The sequence below is a fragment of the Ailuropoda melanoleuca genome, chromosome 15 (genome assembly GCF_002007445.2).
Source record: "Ailuropoda melanoleuca isolate Jingjing chromosome 15, ASM200744v2, whole genome shotgun sequence".
Taxonomy (NCBI): Eukaryota; Metazoa; Chordata; class Mammalia; order Carnivora; family Ursidae; genus Ailuropoda; species Ailuropoda melanoleuca.
In genome coordinates this window covers 49,538,280-49,559,553 of record NC_048232.1, presented here as the reverse complement: position 1 = coordinate 49,559,553, position 21,274 = coordinate 49,538,280, and the positions used below count along the sequence as shown (strand labels likewise).

At 43.4% G+C, this 21,274-nt stretch overlaps 1 pseudogene; it reads left to right on the top strand.

Moving 5' to 3' along the window:
- Positions 1–6,057: 6,057 nt before the first annotated feature.
- Positions 6,058–20,047, top strand: LOC100483936 (annotated as a pseudogene).
- The last annotated feature ends 1,227 nt before the right edge of the window (positions 20,048–21,274 follow it).

The window sequence follows — 21,274 nt, the reverse complement described above, 5'->3', positions numbered from 1 at the left end:
CTATTCAATAATTATAATTATTGCCAGAAGTTCTAATTAAGTCCCCAATGCCTATAAAAGTGCCAGGTAGCTACTGGAAGACCTGAGCTGCATGATTGTCTCAACAGCTAGTGGACCCTTCTTTGTATTTGCCTTCTATAAAATGATAGGCAATAATAACTCTCTTCTTCTTGCATAAGTGGTGAGTTTGAGACCAGAGTTGAAAATGGAATTTTAGGAGTTTAGACAAATTCTCCTTCGTCCTTCCCCTTTTTGTGGAGGAAGAAAATGAAGCTGGGTGGGGGTGGGGGAGTAGGGGAGTAGAGGGGAATAGGGGGGCAAAGACCTGCCCATGGTCACACAGCGAGTTAAAGTCGATTACCAGATTAGAACCTGAATCCAGCTTTCATGATTCTTAATTAATGTTTTTCCCACTGAACCACTACTTTGTGAGGTGTGGAAGATAATTTACATAAATTCAAGGTGTTGCTGTTCTTGCAGATAATTACTTGAAGAATTCAGACATTACAGCTTTCCCCCCCAAAAGTATACATTTTTATTTAAATTATATAAACCATCTTAAGGAGTTTATCGACATTGAAAATAAACCATTTACTTTAATTCAATTCCACAAGTTTAAAAAGTGAGTTGTAACTTAGAACTTTCAAATATAATCCGTGTGTGGGTTAACAGAAACCTTAAGCAAGAGGAAAATTCACAAAAGAACGCAGATATGTATTTTGCAAAGGACATATTTTAAAGTATGGGTGTTTGGGATATATATATATATATATATGTATATATATTTAATTTATTGAAAATCATTTATTTAGGAATTGGGTTAAAAAGCTGTTGGGAATTTATCATATGACTTCTAAAATATTCAGGGAATGTTTCTAGTGTTACTAGTCACCCTTGAGGTCTTGGAATTATCTCTGAAGCTGAGAATGTTGAAGTGATTTAAATGTTTATACAGTTACTTGAGCAGGTAGCTGACTGGCTTTTCTAGCCTCTCTGTGTAGGTGTCAGGAGACATACTCCCTGAAAAGAGTTTGTGGAAGGTGATGGACCCATGGGCATCCATGAAATCCTAATAGGTGGGATGGTAAAATTTGTTGCTGCCCTTTTAGGAAATTAGGGGAACGTAATCCACAAGGCTACAAATTCAATCATAAATAACAGTTTTTGACCTACCTAGGACATTAAATGCCCAAACTAGACAGCTTGGAGATTTCAGAACGCCTACCTTTTAATGAGAGGGGAGGGGAGAAAGAAGAGCGATATTTAACGATGTTTAACAAGTGTGTGTACTCCAGCATCCGGTGAACAGGTTTTTGATTCAAAAATTATGTATGCGCCGCGGTGACGCCATTATTCCCTCTTACATAAAATGACCTTTTACAGGGCTTCATTCATAGCACTTGGCTCCCTCCCGGAGTCACAGCGCTTGTCACAAGGCAGCGGGCTGCCTGCTTGTCCTTCTGCAAGTGATGGCTGGAAGGGCTTGATAGGAAGGATGCTGACAGCCTCTCTCTGACGGCAGATTGTCAGCATTCTTGACCCGGGCACTTCAAGAGCCTGGGAAAACACTTTGATTTCAACGTGGCTTTAAAAAACAAGATCCAGTTGAGCTGTTGAGCTGAGTGACTGTGTAGCATAGGTCCACAGAGCAGTTTTTGTAGGATTAGCTGGCCCTCGGTGCCCCTAAACAAATTCAGGACGGTATCGGTGTCGTAATCAGGGGATCCTCTTAATTGTGTGCATTTAACTTAACATAGAAAATCAATATTCTTACTTCAAATTATTGCACAGCGATTAACATGCAGAACAGGGACAAGAGACAAAGAATGTGTGCAAATTAGAAATATGGAAAGAATCAGGTGTGAAATGGGGGGGTGTGAGTTGTAAGGGTGACACAGGCAGGCCCAGGGAGTGAAGAGGTCTTGCAAGAGAATGGAGGGCCAAAGAACGTATTTTTCGAAAGACTTCCTCAATTCATACTTTCCTCAAGTACCAATGAATATTTCCCTTTTTCTCAGGATGTAAAGTTCCTACAGACCTTTAAGGGTTTGATTTGTTTCTAACAAGGGATTATGAACATTTTTAAAAAACTTTTTAAAATAAATATTTATTTATTTATTTATTTATTTATTTATTTTTGAGAGACAGAGAGAGAGAGAGGAAGCACAAGTGGGGGGGAGGCAGAGGGAGAAGCAGACTCCCTGCTGAGCAAGGAGCCCCATACAGGACTCGATTCCAGGACCCCGGGATCATGACCTGAGCTGAAGGCAGACGCTTAACCGACTGAGCCACCCAGGTGCTCTGAACATTTTGTTTTTAAATAGAGATTATTTTGGAGGAAAAGGGAAATGACGAATTAAGATTTCTTCTCTTTTGAAAACTGTTTCTCCTCTAAATGAGAACAAAAGGGAAATAAATGCAGAATAAAGGGGAACTTCTGTGCGTTTTATATAGGCTCAGATCTTTTAAGAAACAGTTTCTGTAATTAGGCTTGAGTTTGAAGAGCTGATATGAGACTTGACTACAGGAAGGGGTGAAGGCAATCCTGTCTGTCCCACAGCATTGATACCAGCTGTTGATTCAGACAAGGTTCAGAAAGTGCTTCACCAGTGCCAAGATCACAGTGAGTACTCAGTAAGGACTAGCTATAATAGTAACAATGAGACTGCTGGTCGCGGGCAAATCTTTGTGGGGTCTGGCGGGCAGATTTGCCATGATTTTTTACACTTTTTTTTTTTTGGTAAATAAAGATAATGTTTTGTTAATAGCACACCTTAGCAAAACTGGTTGCTAATTCACACATAAATAAGACACCTACTTTAAAACAAGAATTAGGGAATGCAGACACCTGTATAAAAATTGGAATGGTTTCTCCAGGTTTTGTTAACAATGGTGGATAAGCCTGATTCTACTCAGCCTATTTAGCTAAAAAATAAACTTAGACTTATTTTTTCTATAAGTAGAAGATGTCTTTAAGAAAATTTACGTACAGGGGATGGTGGCAGGGCCTATAGGGGATACAAATAGAAATAAACTAGAAAGTTTGCTCTCAAGAAACTTACAGCTGAAGCCCAGGGAAGATAAGACACAGTACTATTGGTGATCTAGCACTAATCATAGTTAATAGAGTATTAGTAATAGCAGCAGAGCAACGAACATTTATTGGGTAATTAGTAAGTGCCAGGCCCTACACTACATGTTTTATAGGAATTATCTTACTTGCTTAGTATAGAGATCTTGGATGTAGGTACTTCAATCAGCATTAGATTTGATGGCATTTCACAAGTAGCTCCAAACAAGCATATTAAGATAGAGATTTTCTTCTCTTTTATATAAAAGAAGTCCGGAGGTGGGCAGTTTAGGGTGGGTAGAGTGACTTCTTGGTCATCATGGAATCAGGTCCTTTTATTTTTCTCTTCCACTGCCCAGTTGGTACAGGGCATATATTCTCATGATCCATGATGGTTGCTGAGGTTCCAGATATGTTATCTGAGTCCTGGACAAGAAGAAAGAGAAATTGGGAGCAGATCAAAAGGAACACTTTCCAGATAAGTATTTCTTTTTTAGAGAAATTTTTGAATTCCCACAGGATGACTCTCACTTACATCTTATTTTCCATCCGAAGTTGCAAGGAAGGCCAGGAAGGTATCCCTTCAGGAAGGCACAGTGCCATCCCCACTAACATCAGGGTTCTGTCAGCAAAAAGAGGGGCAAGAATGATTTGGGGGAAGAGAGCTAGCAGTCTCAGTTAGGGTTCTAGTCACCCTCCAGTTAGCAGTTGAGAAATTGAGGGTTAGGAGTTGAAGACCTTTGCCAGCAAACAGTGGGACCAGGATTGTCATTCAGGCATCTAACTCTGTGGCCTTTGTATTTAACCCCTATGCAAGCCATGCCCATGTATTGGGGTGAAAATACAAGGCAGACCTCTCACAGATATCAGGGGATGCTTAGAAACACTAACCTACAGTCTTTTGTGTATTGTCACAATTCTTACCAAGGTCTTACATGTTCCTTTCAAATATGGTAGTGTTGTAATGATGTTCAATTAGTTCTTTTTTTTTTTTTTTAAGATTTTTATTTATTTATTTGTCAGAGAGAGAGAGAGAGAGAGAGAGAGAGGGAGAGAGCACAAGCAGAGGGAGCAGCAGGCAGAGGGAGATGGAGGCTCTCCGCTGAGTAAGGAGCCTGATGCAGGACTCGAGCACAGGACCCTGGGATCATGACCTGAGTCAAACGCAGACGCTTAACCGACTAAGCCACCCAGGCGCCCCTCAATTGGTTCTTTTTTACATTTGAACAATTTAGAACACAACTGATTTTTAAGACAAACAATGAGGTTCCTTTCATGCCTTTGTGTCAGACATAGGAGAGCTACAAGACAGGTCTAAGGTTCTCAGAGGAATCCGGGGCACTGAAGCTGGGTCTCCATCGGTGGTGCTTGGGGGTTTTACGGCAGCCAGCCCTTGTAGAGACCTCATGTCTGCCCACATGTATAGGTTCCACGGCAAGATCCTAATCAGGGAAACAGAAGAAGAAATGAATGATTTTCATTCATGCTCAACGAGAGGAGCACGCTAAGTGTTTATTATATGCTGAAAGCTTCTTATTCTTTAGGGAGTTCCTTCAAGGGTCAGCAGAGTAGTGCAAAGAATCCTGGAGTCTAGACTTGGCTTTGCTGCTAATGAGCTGTGTGATCTTAAGCAAATGACTTCACCTAAAGTTATGTCTTCGATTGTTCCCTTTCAATGATAATATTTTACAATTTGTAGTTATTTCTAGACTCAACTGCCTTTTTTTTTTTTTTTTTTGAAAAGAGTACAAACTTTTAATTTAGACGACCTGGGTTCTACTCCTAGCTCTGCCTCTCCTAAGCTGTGTGACTTTGCATGAGTCACCTCACATTCTGGAACTTCAGTTTCCTCACCTGTAAAATGAGAATAATGAAACCTGCTCCATAGAGCTATTGTGAAGATTAAAATAAATAATACTTGTGAAAGTGCTCTGTGTATTAGTACGTGATCAGTCAATGCAATCAATATGTTATTAACCCAATGTAGCACTTCTTTTTAATACTTAATGCATTATATCTATTTTATATCCAATTAAGAGAAAGAGAGAGATTGATAGATATTTTATGTCATCTCTGTCTGCATTGGGAAAGCAGGAAAGGAAGGGATTTCTAGCTTATACCCATAGGTCAATATATGGTCTCTTCTGTTCACCTATTTAAGTTTAGATACAACACCAAAGACCTCTTTCCTTGCTGGGAAGCCTGTGTCTGTTCAGGCAAAACATCTACGAAGAGCTTGTCTCAGTGTGTGCTAAAGGGCATCCCCATCTCATGACCCCTTTATTTCCATCCACTGGAGCCACAGACAGTGAAAATCTCCATCAGCTTACAAGACCATCTGTCTTGATTCTGTGCTTTCCCCTCATCCTTCCTTTAGGAAAAAGAAGGATCTACAACAAGACATGCTTACTTGTAGGGTTTTGTTTTTCTTGTTTCGACAGTCCCATATGCCTTCAACTCAACCTCCTTCAACTCCTATCCAGTGAAAACCCAACTGTACGGTGAGAGCTGCTGACCAGAATGATGGAAGCCGCTATGTGACCCAAGTGCCCGGTTATTCCCTAGAACTGGAAACAGTGTTAACATGATCTAGAATTATTTTCTACATGCCGGCCTGAAAAGAAAATGGGTACTTCTGAAAGACTTGGTTTAGGTGGAAAATTTATTTGAACTGAATCCTCTATTACCTGAATACTCTAGTGAGCAGTGTTTACCTTTAATAATGTAACCAGAGACAATAATGATTGAGGAAATACTAAAGTTGTAATAATACTAGTTACTATTTTGTTCCAGCATTTGCTTTTGACGCATCCTTTATCTTAACAGTGCTACTAGGTAGGTACTGGTTTTTTTTTTAAAGATTTTATTTATTTATTCAACAGAGATAGAGACAGCCAGCGAGAGAGGGAACACAAGCAGGGGGAGTGGAAGAGGAAGAAGCAGGCTCATAGCGGAGGAGCCTGATGTGGGGCTCGATCCCATAACACCGGGATCACGCCCTGAGCCGAAGGCAGACGCTTAACCGCTGTGCCACCCAGGCGCCCCAAGGTAGGTACTGTTATCTCTCCCTTTTTCTGATAAGAAAATAGAAGCTTACAGAAGTTAAATAAGTTTCCAAGATCAGAAGAAATGACACAGATCTGGGAGACTCCAGAGGCCCTGTTCCTTCCACAATGGGAGGCAGACTTCCAGCCCTTCAGACTTAGCGGGAATGGGGGACCCCAAACACAGCTGAGCTCACCTTTTCCTGGGGAGAGAGGGCCTTGGCAGAGGGCAGCTGCAAGGCCAGTTTGACTTTCCAGAGAAGAGTGTGGTGCCAGAGGCCATCACACAGCCTGCAGATTCTCTTCCCAGACCACCCTGCCAAGCAGTCTGCGAGCTTTGAAGTTATCATTTTATTTCCAGAGGATGGGGTTGTGGATCAAGGGGAAAAAACATAAAGACTAGTATCATTTAGCATTTATTTAAAAAAATAAATACACACGTGCCTTTATAAGGAATGGAATGGAAGCCTTGTCTCCCAACTGCAATGACAGGATGACTTCCTGGAGAATTAATGGGAACATCTTGTCATTGCAGAGACCACCCCTGCCGCCCCCGNAATGACAGGATGACTTCCTGGAGAATTAATGGGAACATCCCCCCGCCACCACCACCTTGCCAAGACCGAACCCTTGGCCTTATCCGAGGAAGACACATAAATCACAGTGAATGGGAAGGTTGGTGGAGGACTGTCCAGCCAGTGGGGTGAGGACACCTGCACAGAACACAAGTGGAAAAGAGACAGGGGGATGAGGAATCAAGCCCTGGCCCACTCACCATACTTCTTTCTTCCTGTTCTCACCAGCCTTTGATTCTATTTGATTTTTTAGTAATTTATCAAATTTGGCCCCTTCTGACCCTCTTGCTTCTCTGCTTTCTAAGAAACATAAGCATTTTGAGGGGTTCATGGTATCACAGAAATGATGCTGTCCTAAGGTTGGCCTGCAGCCCCTCCTTCCCTGGCTCTCTCATCTGACTGCATCCCACCGCCATGGGTGTTCCAGCCAGAACAATACAACATGAGACCCCTTACGTTGGTTTCTTCCAGCTCCTTCATCATTTCTGGGGGATCCAGGCTGAATCCGCAGGGCCCCAGGAAGTGAAGGCAGAACTACCGCCCGAGCAGATGGGGCTGAGGCTCGGTGTGGGAGCACAGAGGGAGGAGCTGCCCCTGACCTTCTCCTCCCAGCTTTGTGTCTCACTTGCCCTTAGAGCCTCTGCAGAGCCCCAGAGCAGAGACGCCTCCCTCAGTCTGCAGAACAAGGGCTCAGGAAAAGCTGTGGAATCCAGGCTTGCTATCTGGTGTGAGAGGCACCTCCTTCTTATAAGGGGCCCCCTCTCGCTCCCACTGGGAGCAAGTGTGAGTGTGTGGAAGACATTTTCCTAGGATGACTATTTTTCTAAGGAATGTGGAAGTTACAGAGAGGGCAGACATGTAAACAGCAAGACAACTTTCCTAGGAAGCAGAAGGGGGAGACATTTTGAGTGCAGATGCAAATTCTAGCCCTTACAAAGAGAAAATTAAGGGTGAATAGCCTGGAAGCGTAATGAGGCTCTCACATTTTTACCTGATTCCATCCGATTCCTTCTACAGCAGGTGATGATGTTGCCCAGTAGTGAACTTCTTTCCAAGAGTTGCATTTCTGTACTCCCCACTTGACCCCCACCTTGGTCTGCAACCTCATCCCTCCAGTGCCCCTGTGCTTGACATCTGGGCAGTCTGCCTACTCTGTGGATGGGGACCTTCCCTTTTGACTCCTGCCCACAGTCTGTGCCTCCCCCCGCCCACTCCTTTCCACACACTCTGCTCTCGGTGCACGTCTGACTACTTAACATGAGGGTGCTCACAGTACTTTCTAGAAGGAGACTTCTCTCATGGAGTGCATGGGCCCTGAGAGGGTTAGGATCCCAGGAAAGGAGAAGCTCCAGTTTCCCTGGTGGTGAGCATGCGCAGTCAAAGTGTATGATAGCACAACACCAGCGAAGGAGAGAAGCTGGAGATGGAAATGGGGCTCAGTGGAGGATCAGAATTACAGATGGCAGAGGAAAGAGTGAGGCCTTGTGGGAACCCACAGGTGGGAGTAAGCATGCGTGGCACAAAGGGGAAAAGAGCTGAGCCAGTCTCCATTAGCATTATAGTCTTGTTAAGGAATCCTAATGTCCCCAGACCCCTGATCATGGAGATAAATGCGTAGGCAATGCTGACAGTGGTACTTGGTTTGGACCCCCACCTGTTCACCTTTGTCTCCTCCCCTTTTTCCCTAGAATGTATAGACAGCCTGCTGGATGCTTGGTATTGACCATTCAGTCAAAGCTATTATCAGCGTGACTGCTGCCATGTCCTCTTTCATGGCTGTCTTGGGTTTGTCCCTGCAGTGACCACAGGACATTTTAAGATCTTGGAGTTGAGTCTGGCTCTTTCAATTTACACTGTCATCCACTGAGGAGCTTTGAGAGGCCTCCCTGGTCTGTGCCAGATGTCATTTGTGACCCCCGTGTGTGTGATATTGAAAAGTGTCCAGCAGCGGAGGTCCCCACACAGGACCTGCCCTTAGCTGCCTTCCTCCTGGGTGGTCCCCAATTATCAGTTCATCTCTCTTACCTCCCCACTGCTTTTCCAGGAAATCAAGGCAGCATTTGCTCAGGAGTGTTAATCCCAGTCTACCAGGTGTCTACCGTCAAGACCGAAGTCCCTTTGCTGTTTTTTTCTGGGAGGCTTAGGGCTTCCTCACACAGATAGAGAGAACCTGATAGCCTGTCCCATTTCACAGTTTCCAAAATAAGCATATAAATTAGTACCCCACAGTGACATATCATTTAAAAAGTAGCAAAATCATTCTTCATGGACAGACTTGTAGAGACCAGGCCAGACTTGTGTTTTTAAGCAAATACAGAGACTATTTCAATGAGGTCTTATTAGGCCCTGAGCTATTTTTGAGGTTGAGTGCTGGGAATCCTTTTGACTAATACAAGGCAGAATCCCTTTGGGCACATTGGACCACCCCCAGAGATACAAAGTGGATTGCAGAGGCATTCCAAAGAGAGGCTGGGAAAAACCTGACAGGAAGTATTCCCAGAACACTCTACTCCCCAAGTCCCTGTTGGCTAATGACTAGGGCATAACTGTAAACACAGCAGAAGAGCTTCAAAGAAGAGCGATTTGTGTATGTGAAACTCAGCGACTCGGCACACAGAAAAAAATGCCCTCCTGGCTTTTGCCAACTCATAGCACCCCATATGCTGGGGCATTCTGACTTTCACCAAGCAAACACGCATGTCTATTACCCACAGCCATGTCCAGCCCCTCAGACACAGCCTCCCCAGTGGGCTCCATCTTTCAGCCAGATTTTCCTGGCATTGGGAAGAAGAATGATGGCTGAGACAGGAGAAGAGGGGAAGAGGAGGCCAAGATGGCGGGTTACTGGATCTCATCTGATGTCCACCCAGGATGGGTTTCTGGTGGTTATGGTTTTGACACACATGACCTTGCTGATCTCCCAGTTAATCCTGCTGAGCACGCCTGGTCTCCCAGAGCAAGGCCTACGTGAGCTTCAAAATTAGATAAGTCAAGAGCCAAAATTCAGCTCCATCACTCAGTAGACTTGATAGCTTACCGGACCTGTTTTCTCATCTGAACAATGGGACTGATAATGCCAGATCCATGGATAGGATAATTTCATTTTGAAATTATAAATAAATATATTTTAGTGCTTGGCATACAGGAGATAAATATTGCTGTTGTTATTACCCTTCTAGTACTTCCACAAGTATTATAAAGTAGTGACTGGTCAGTGAGTGCTTACCATAGGCTGGGATTGGATTAAAGATTGGAAATACACCCATTTTGTGATCACCCTTCTATTAGAAAACTTTTTTTTTTTCAAACCATGATTCTTTTTTTTTTTTTTAAAGATTGTATTTATTTATTTGACAGAGACAGAGACAGCCAGCGAGAGAGGGAACACAAGCAGGGCGAAGTGGGAGAGGAAGAAGCAGGCTCATAGCAGAGGAGCCTGATGTGGGGCTCGATCCCATAACGCTGGGATCACGCCCTGAGCCGAAGGCAGACGCTTAACCGCTGTGCCACCCAGGCGCCCCAAACCATGATTCTTAATACAATGGAGTGCTGCTATATGTCAGTTTAGTTAAATAAGAATCTCAGCCAGAAAAGGGAGATTTGAATAGAATGACATTTCTGTTCGCATCTGTTTACTTGAAATTCACTCATATTTCACAAGTGATCTCTATTTGTACCAAGAAACGATATCATATTTCAGCAAGTGTTAATCCTGACTGTTTCTAAACTTCTACATGGTGTTAAGAATTGGGACATTTGGCTCTATAGGTAGATTAAAGACCTAGAGGTAAAAGGTCAACAACAAAACCCATCCCCCCCCAAAAAACCCTCTACTTTTAAACAGTCAATTAATTGAAAACCTAACTATTAGGTATCAACTGTTTTAATTATTTTACTATCTGACATAATCTTCCTTGACTCTGCTTCTATATAGACACAACATTTTTATGCCACCTTCCACTCTTCCCAATTTTCTGGGCTCTTTAATAAGCGGACAGGAAACATTTGCTGTCCTGGACCATGTATGTAAAGAGTCTAAAATTATTAGCTTGTGATACGTCACGTGCCAACACATTTCGTTCGGCAGGAGTCAATAGCTTTGATGGTTCTCACGCTGAGCGCCCCCCTCTAATAGCAAAGGCGCCCGGTTAAATAAAAACCTCCCAGTGGGGTGTGGAGGGCTGTTCTGTGCAGAGCAAACTCACGGCTCCACCCCCACTTTCCCGCAGGTGTCTGCTAAGGACTGTTTGCCCTGTGCCTCCCCTGCGATAGAAAGGTTTGGTTTTGTTTTTAAGTCATTCGATCTGTCTAGCAGGTCGAGGTGATCTACTTTTCCTGGGATACGCATCGACGGTTTAATACATTTTTCTCTGACATATAGTCATTGGATGAGAGCTACAAGCAGTGGGGAGGGGGGGATCATGAAGGAAGGGGTGATTGATCCGTTCCTGGAGCCTGACTGCGGTAGGATGCTTCCTGTCTCGTACCTCTTTCGATTCCCACAATAAACTCTCCATTAGTTCTTGTTATCTGAACTTCCCTGGTGAGGAAGCAGAGAGGTCACGGAACTTGCCACAAACACATAGGAGCACCACCAGGATTCAAACCAGGGTCTTTCCAATATTCACTCTGGTATCCCAGACGAATGGCACATTCAGAATAACTGGGACACCGGCGGTAAGAACACGTACTTCGTCGTGAGAGCGCACGGATTCCAGCTCCAGCTCCCCCATTGCGTGATCCTGGGCGATCTCGTGCCTCTATAACTCAGCTTCTCGTCTAGAAAAAAGGGAAAATAAGAATAATAATAGTAGTAGTAATGTCTACCTCAAAGATCGGCAGCGAGGATTAAATAAGGAGGTGACCACAAAGGTCAGCCCCCGGCAGAGCCTTAAAACGTACCGCCTGTTACTCGCGCTCCTTTTACTGATGAAGGACATCGCAAGGTTTATTGAGAAGATAGCACAACAGTGGCTTTTCCCAGCATCTTGTTAGAGACTTCATCACCAGGGGTAGGATAAGAGAGACGGTAATAATATGTAATTTAGGATGACAGAAGTAAGGGCTAGTAAGACTTTCAGTACTGACTGGGGGGACTTTGAGTGCGGTGAAAACCCGGAATCTGTGCCTCAGAGCCTTGAGCAGCCGCTGGACTGAGGTGAGGCCCAGGGGGACCGAGGAAGGAGCCCTGCTCTGCTTCTACCAGCAAAGGGAGCGACGGGAGAATTCCTGTTCTGGCTGCCTCTGAAGGACTTATTGACAAGGACTAGTGGCTTTTGTCACCACTCACCCCAAGGTGCCGTCCCTTGTAGCTATTTCTTTTTCTAAAAGATTTATTTATTTGTCGGAGAGAGAGAGCACAAGCAGAGAGAAGGGCAGGCAGAGGGAGAAGCAGGCTCCCCGCTGGGCAAGGAGCCCGATGCAGGACTTGATCCCAGGACCCCAGGATCACGACCTGAGCCGGAAGGCTCAACCAACTGAGCAACCCAGGCGTTCCCCTTGTAGCTATTTCTGAGCCAATCCTTGGGAAACTGGGGGTGGATGTTGGCGGCAATGGGGTGTGTGTGTGTGTGCCATTTGTGTGTACTTGAACACATATGTTTGTGTGTGTGCATGTGTGTTTGAGAATACTCAAGAAACAAGAAACCACCATTATGTGATTCTAGTCTATCATTTCTCCCCCTTTCATTTCTTCATTCAATACATATTAAATAAATATTGAATAAGGATTATTCAATATTTCATTATTTCATTTACTCAACAACTATTTATTGAATATTTCCTACTTGCCAGGAACTTTGATAAGGTCTGTGTTAAAAACTTGAGTAAGACACAATTCTCTGTTCCAAATGAACTCACTGATAAAGACAGACAGACAGATAGATAGGTAGATCATAGATAGATAGATAGATGTGTGTGTGTGTGTGTGTGTGTGTGCACTCGCATGTCACTGGAGGAGTCTGGCAGAGGTGTTTCAGATGATCAGTTTTCTACCTGTCAGGAGAGAACATGAAATTCAGTTAATAGCAAACCATGGATTTTGCCCCCAAATTAGACTTAGACGAACACCTGATAAAATACAAATGCTGTTGAAGTAATGGGTTGAAATGCATTCAGGTTACTGTGTATGTAGTCAGTGTGCCTGAAAATGACTGACTCGAATCCATCTGATTAAATATAGGACAAGGGGTGTGGCTATGGGTGGAGGCCAGAGTGGAAGACAAACCTCCCACTTGGCCTTGTATGGTGTCAGTTCACCCTTGGGAGGGCAGCTCCCGGGGGACGCTTTTCTCCTGCCTGTCTCTATATAATATCCTTTTGTGGTGTTGGCACTAATTTCCTTCAAGTAAAAAAGACATGCAATTTGCTATAAAGTAGTTTTTAAGGATTCGTTAATCAAGCCATCACTCTATTAATCCTTTGCCGAGCAGCGCTCCCGTCTCAGTCACAGCCTTTCCCCGGGGGGAAAGCGAATAAGAAGCCTCAGAATCTCTCAGACAGTGTAACATGTGTGGGATTTGCCCGGGTTGGTGAAATTCAAGCTCGTTATTTATTTTACTGAACTGCAGTACGAAGTCTAATGAAAGGTGATCGGTAGATTAACCCACTGGATAATTAGCTCTGACAACAAGGTGTAAATAAAGTCTTCCCTCCAGCCTCCTGGGTTCTCAAGAAGACTCCATGCTGACTTCCGGATTCTCTGGGGAGAGGGGGAACAGACAGGTTCTGGAAGGTCTTCGGTGCCAAGCACAGCTGCTCGCCTTCCTGGTGGTGTGTCCTCGCACCTAGTTTGGTCTTCTCAGTCTCGGTGTCTCATCTGCAGAATGAGGATGGTAAGACCCATCTCATAGAGTTGGTTGTTGAAAGAGCCAAATGAGATCTTACATACAGTGATGTGATCTTGGGCAAGTTATTTAAATACTTTATGCCTCAGTTTATCCATCTGTGAAATGTCGATAATGTGGATAATAGTAGTACCCACCTAATGGAGCTCAGAGAATTAAAATTAGTTAATATCCACAATATCCATAAAGTGCTTAGAGCAGTTATTGGCACATAATCAGCATTATGATGACGGGGATGATCGTATCATCATGTCAAGCATTTGATGGTGCTCAATAGGTGGTAGTTCTTATTTTAGTATTTTTTTCTTTAATCCCAGGCATGTCATTTTGTTAGCGTTCTGCTTTTATCCCTCAGCTTTCTAACTAGATTACCTAGGATTATTATTTTAAACTGTGGTAACAAACAGACCTAAAAGTTTGGGCACAATGACTTTTCTTCCTGTAATGGTCCGGGATGCATCAAGATTGGAGGTAGGGCTAGGGCTCTGCTTCACAGAGCCACTGGGGGACCCATGTACCTCCTGACCAGACTTTCCATACATTCGCTTCAGATTCGGACTCAGCTAACACTGGTGGGCCTATTAGATGCTGGACACTTTGACAATCACATCGTAATACAAGCATTATTATACCCATTTTATGGATGAGCAGTCTGAACTCAGAGAGGTGAAATCATTTGCTTACAGTCAGAATCTGCCCACTACTCTTCTCTTTCTTCCAATCCCATAGCATTTAGAGTCTCTACCAAATCAGTATTCAATCCTCTCTGGGTTTGTAAGAACCCTTCTTGCTTCCCCAGTAAAAATGGAGTTAAAGCTTCTAGGTCAAGCTTGGGGACTCCATATGTTTTTCAGATCCCTGGGAGGTTCTTACACAGTCAGGATTACTTGAACCTGAATATAACACAAGTCTCATTGATGAGTTTACTAATGGATCTTTATAACTTAGATGTTAGCCTTCATTCAGGCCAAACCCAAGACCGTTCAGACTTCAAGTTACCTACAAACTTCTTTCTTTTTCTTCCTCTTAATGCATATTGAAAGACACACTGTCTCCTGAGGAAGTATACATGAGCTTTGCCCAAAGTTTTCCCACCCCCACTCCCTGAGCCCCCCATTACATGGAACATTCCCTTTGCTCTTGAAAAACAAACCTTAAGCAGAAGTTCACAGCTGTGATTTTTCATATCCAACTTTCCATGTTTGACTTGACGTGTTAAGAGTGGAAACGCTAGCTCCCTGACCCCTGAAAGGTGCTTGCAGTCTTTCCTCTGTGACCCCGTTGGGGGCTGGAAGGTCCTCAGAGCCAGCGGCTCAGGAAAGAAAGCCAGCCAGGTCTCAGATGACGATGATCCCAAGGGGTTGGTCAAGAGCAGGAAAATGGCAGTGGTGAGCTTTATGGCTTTGTTGTGCCTCCCCCCTCTTCAGAGATTTTTATTGTAATTCCTTAAAGCTGGTAATGATAAAAAAAACATTACAAATGTTAGGGGGATTGCATCGCACTGGGGTTCTCTTTGGCTCCCTCTCTCTCACAGCTGCAAGTGCTGCCTCTTCCATGTTATTAATTTAGAGGTAATCAGGTTTACATTTGCAGCTGTGCAGCATATGTTTTCCTCAAACAGTCATGGCCACAGGCACCAGGACAATTAAGACTGGAAAAAATGCCAGCATTTTTTCCCTCTTCTGATGAATTAATAATGTTTTTTCTTTTAATGCTTGGTTTTGTATAATTTTATCAATAGAGTATGGCAAACATGTCTTGAGCACCTCCCATGTGTCCAAGGTATAGGCTCTTTATAAATGGGATCACTTCGAAATATACCATCTTGGTTTTTAAAAATGATTCTAGTTTTATTAGTGTAGAGGGAGCCGGGGGCTTGACATGCTATCTGGTAGGAGACAGGATATGAAGTTAGACACAGTAGGACACCTGTAACGCTATAGTTGGACTGTTCCATCAGGAAAAAGCTGATTAGATGTTTCCAGTTGGAAGTTGCTATTTCCTTTTCCAATTTCAATTGAACTCTAAATCGTCCTTAGGTTACTTTGATAGAAAAGCCCGTACTGCTATAATCTGGTTTCTGACCCAAACACAAAAAATGTCTTTACTTTTTGGGTAATCTTGTAGAATTCAACAGACTACGATTCCTTTAAAAGAGATTTTAACTGAATTATGGTGTGCAGATGAGAGATAAGCCAGGAACAAGGCTTGCCACAGAGAAATCCTGAATGGCAGGATGTTTTTTTGGTGTCTAAGCTCCCCTGTTTCTTTCTCCATTCAGTGCAACCTGTTCATTCTCTTGCGCTAAATGACACTATCAATACAAATAAAATCCACTTGCAGAGTTACCTAGCTAAATTAGCCCCTGTATGAAATGGTGCTTATTCAGCAAAAATGCAATTTCATTTGATTTTGTATTTTTTTTAATTATCTTTTCACTAGCTTTCTGAACATCAGGCCTTCATGCTAAAAGATGATCCAGCTCAGTGGTCAGCGGACTACAGCCCTTGGGCAAATCCTGCGTCCACCTGCCCATTCACGTACTTGTTGTCTCCAGCTGCTTCTGCATACCAATGGTGGGGACAAATAGTTGCAGGGCTGGAGTTGCTACAGGCACAGGCGGGGCTAGCTTTGATGGCGCCCGACTTGTGCAGTTACACGGAGCCCCGGGGTTTGCAGAGTCTATGCTGATTTGGTGCTCTGCTGTGGCCCTCTTGAAGTCATTAATAATTTTTGAACAAGGGACTCTGCATTTTTCTTTTTTACTGGGCCCCACCTGTAGCTGGTGTAGGTGACAGAGACTGTATGCCCTGAAAAGCCTAAATATTCATTGTCTGGCCTTTTACAGAAAAGTCTGCTGATCCTTGATTTAGCTGATCCTTCTGTTTTTATATTTGTAATTATTTAAATCATTTAATGTGTATAAGAATGACCTGGAGAGCATGTTTAAAATGTAGTTACTTGGGCCCATACTCAGAGATTCTGATTCAACCAAGGTCTCTTGTGTGGCCCAAGTATTTACATTTTAAAAAACCCTAGCACCCCTCAGCTGACAGCCAGCAATGAAACAGGGACCTCAGCCCTTCTACCGTAAGGAACTGCATTCTGCTAACAATCTGAATGAGTGTGGAAGTGGGTTCTCCCTCAGAGCGTCCAGATAAGATCTCAGCCTGGCCAAGGCCTTGATTTTAGCCTTGTGAGACCCTAAACAGTGAACCCAGCTAAACCTGCCCAGGCTTCTGACATTCAAAACTGTGAGCTAGTAAATGAGTTTTTTTTTTTTAAACAAATAATAAAATAATATTAAGAAGCCCAGTGATAGTTGTCATGTCACTGCTTCTTGGGCCACCCCTGGAGAAAACCTGTGGGCCTTTCTCACCTGTGTTTGGGCTATCTCATTACATACAGGCTCACTGATTCACCTGCCATGGCCCCGCCCTTTTGACACTGCTTTTGGCCTCTTACTGTCTTGCTAAAAATCTCTTTGTATTCCCCTATCTCTGCGGAACAGAGCGCCAACTCATGTGTTTGGCATTCAAAAAAAAAAAAAAAAAGCCTTCCATTCTGGCTTCCACAAAATCCATTTCCAGATGTCTCCCACCCCAGCCTGGTACAGAGGAAGCAAGTCAAAACCAAATTCCCGTTTTTACCTCCGAGTTTTACCACTCACCAGCTGTGTACCCTTCTATGAGCCTCAGAATCTTCACCTTGAAAACTGAGAAAATAATGATTATTATGTACTAAGAAGAAATACGGCAGCATTTCTCCTGCATGCTTGCCCCAGATGTCTGAGCTCATGCTATTCGTGAGAAAACAGCAGACAAACCCATATTGACGGTCATTCTACACAATGACTGACAAGTACTCTTCAAAAGTGTCAAGGTCATGGAATACAGGGAAGACTGAGGAACAGTCATAGGAGACCAAGGAGACAGGACAGTGACATGCAATGTGGGATCCCGGATTGATCCTGGATCAGAAAAAGACATGAGTAGAGAAACTGGTGACATTTGAAGAAGGCCTATTTTCCAGTTAATAATATTGCACCGGTGTTAACTCCCTGTTTTTGATAATCATACCTCAGTTACGTAAGGTTTGTTAGGGGAAGCAGGGTGAGGGATACGAGAAAATTCTCTAGACTATTTTTGTGACTTTCATGTAAGTCTAAAACTAGTTCAAGATAACAAGTTAAAGAGGTGGAAAGAATAAGATACACATTACAGGGTTGTAAGAAGTGAGGAAATAACCGCTAACTTCAGAGGACAGGTGTCAGACCTGGAGAACTTTAGGTGCACATAAGTCATCCCAAGAACCCTGTGTAGTGGGTAATACCTTTCTCAGGTGCAGCACCCGGCACTTAGTAAGATCTCCCTGGATCCCAGGAAACTTTCTTCTATTCATTGCTTCCCAAACGTGTCCACTTTTAGAGTCTCTGTAAAGCCCACTGGGGCTCCTCTTGCCACTTTGGACTTATTAAACTCCTATTGTCTGCAAAATTCATTTAGCACAAACTTTGTGCAACTTGGTATTGTTGATTTTCTATGTCTTTTCATTCCAGCTAGAAACAAACTTCTTGAAAGCAGAAGATTTGGATAACTCACAGCGCCTCACACCAGGAATCTTGGATATCACACATGGCTTGCACCAATCATCTTGGCTATCCCAGGATGACTTTCATCAGTAATTTTCCAAGTACCTCATCATCCTCAGATTTCCAGGGCTCCCAGGTTCATCTAGTTTGGGCTTGGGACAGGATCTCTGGCCTTAGTAGAATTGGAGACATTTGTTTCTAGTGCAGGAGGGAGTATTAGCCGTTGGCTTCTTGGATGGTTTCCTGGAAAAGCACACATTGCAACCAATCTGACTTCTAGAGTGACATTCAGCCATTATACTTTTTAAAAATTGTTCTTAAAAAACACATAACAGGAGGTTCATATTTCTTTTTTTTCTTTTTTTTTTTTTGTCCTTGTCATCCTTCTTGCCACCTCCAGGGCCATGACCACCACTCTGACTCTGACCGATCTTGCTTCAGCCACTCAAACTATCACTGCCGGAAGAAATACAAACCTCCCATACCAACTAGAGTGGGGGGAAAAGAAGAAGAAAACAAAGGGACCAGATGCTGCCAGCAAAGCTGCCACTGGTGACACCTCACACTCCGTGCTGGTTACAATTATTGAAGTTAGAACTAAAGACTGTCTTCTCATGGAGGAAGAATTCATTATAAATTGGAGCAAATGAAGCCTTTAGAAGAAAAGCAAGAGGAGGAAAGATCTAAGGTGGATAATCTGAGGGGGACCCCAATGTCAGTAGGAAACTTGGGAGAGATCACTGATGACAGTCATGCCATCGTGGCTACCTCTGTGGGCTCAGAACGCTATGTCAGCATTCTTTCCTTTGTAGACAAGGACCTGCTGGAACCAGGCTGCTCTGTCTTGCTCAGCCACAAGGTGCAGGCCGTCATAGGGGTGCTCATGGATGACACGGATCCCTTGGTCACAGTGATGAAGGTAAAAAAGGCACCCCAGGAAACCTATGCTGATATTGGGGGGGTGGGACAACCAAATCCAAGAAATTAAGGAATCTGTGGAGCTTCCTCTCACTCACCCTGAATATTATGAAGCGATGGGTATAAAGCCTCCGAAAGGGGCCATTCTCTATGGTCCACCTGGCACAGGTGAAACCTTATTAGCCAAAACAGTAGCAAACCAAACCTCAGCCACTATCTTGAGAGTGGTTGGCTCTGAACTTATTCAGAAGTACCTAGATGATGGGCCCAGACTCGTTCGGGAATTGTTTTGAGTTGTAGAAGAAAATGCACTGTCCATCGTATTTCTTGATGAAATTGATGCCATTGGAACAAAAAGATATGATTCAAATTCTGGTGGTGAGAGAGAAATTCAATGAACAATGTTGGAACTGTTGAACCAGTTGGATGAGTTTGATTCAAGGAGTGACATGAACGTTATCATGGCCACAAACCGAATAAAAACCTTGGATCCAGGACTTAGCAGACCAGGGAGTAATGACAGGAAGATTGAGGTCCCCCTGCCTGAAGAAAAGACCAAGAAGCACATCTTTCAGATCCACACAGCCAGGATGACGCTGGCCGGTGATGTGACCCTGGATGACCTGATCATGGCTAAAGATGCCCACTCTGGTGCTGACATCGAGGCGATCTGTACAGAAGCTCGTCTGATGGCCTTGAGAGAGCGTAGAATGAAAGTAACAAATGAAGATTTCAAGAAATCTAAAGAAAATTTTCTTTATAAAAAACTAGAAGACACCCCTGAGGACTGTATCTTTAGTGGACCACAGCTGCCTTCAAGGAAATAGTTGGGAGTGTCCCGACCCCGTGAAGGGATGAGGTTGGGGAACTTGCCCAGAGGAACCCACGTTCTGGTTGATCTTTCTTAGCAAAACTTCCTGTGTACCTTTTTGAGCGTGACGTGTAGCACGCCCCCCAGGCTGCCTTCATCTGTTGGTTACGTGCAGTGCTCTCTCCCCGATGGAACGTGCTCCTTCTCAAATAAAAAACACGTGACATAAAGTTTACCATCTTAACCATTTTTATAAGTGTACAGTTCTGTAGTGTGAAGTATATTCACGTTGTTGTGAAGTAGATCACACTCATACATATTTTAACCTCAAAAATACTTCAGTTATCCAGAATAGACGACAGACTCTCACTACTTAACAATAAAAGAACTAACAATAAAGTCATTCAATAAAAAAAAAGGCCAAAGTCTTAAAATGACATTTCACCAATGAAGATAGACATTTGATAGATAAGCACATGAAAAGATATTCAACATCATTAATAAGCAGGGAAATGAAAATAAAAACCTCCCTGAGATACCAAAGTTGAAGATACCAAATGCTGTCAAGAATGCGGAGTTAGGGGCACCTGGGTGGCTTAAGCGTCTGCCTTCCACTGAGGTCATGATCCCAGGGCCCATGTCGGGCTCCCAGCTCAGCGGGGAGCCTGTTTCTCCCTCTCTCTCTGCCCCTTCCCCCCACCCCATGCTCTCTCTCTCTTGTTCTCTCTCTCTCAAACAGATAAATAAAATCTTTTAAAAAATTGTGTAGTTAATAGAACATCATCCATTGCTGGCAGGAATGCAAAAAATGACAACCGTTTTGGAAAACTGGTTGGCAGTTTCTTATAAATTAACCTGATATTATTTATTTATTTATTTATTTATTATTTTTTTAAAGATTTTATTTATTTATTTGACAGAGAAAGACAGCTAAGCGAGAGAGGGAACACAAGCAGGAGGAGTGGGAGAGGAAGAAGCAGGCTCCCAGCAGAGGAGCCTGATGCGGGGCTTGATCCCATAACGCCGGGACCACGCCCTGAGCCAAAGGCAGACGCTTAACAACTGAGCCACCCAGGTGCCCCAGATTAACCTTATATTTACCCATATAATTCCTACTGTTAGGTATTTACACAAGTGATGACATATGTCCATACAAAAACCTGCATGTGAATGTTTACTAGGCAGCTTTATTCATACTTGCCCCAAAGTGGAGACAACCAAATGTCTATCCATTGATGAATAGTGAACAAGTGGAAGCACATTCATACTATGGGAACCACTCAAGAAAAAAACATGGGCTACTGATCCACACAACAGCATGGATGAATCTCGAATGTATTACAATAACAGACGGAAGCCACGTTCAAAAACAACATTATATAATTCCTTTAATATAACACTTGGAGAAAGCAAAACTACA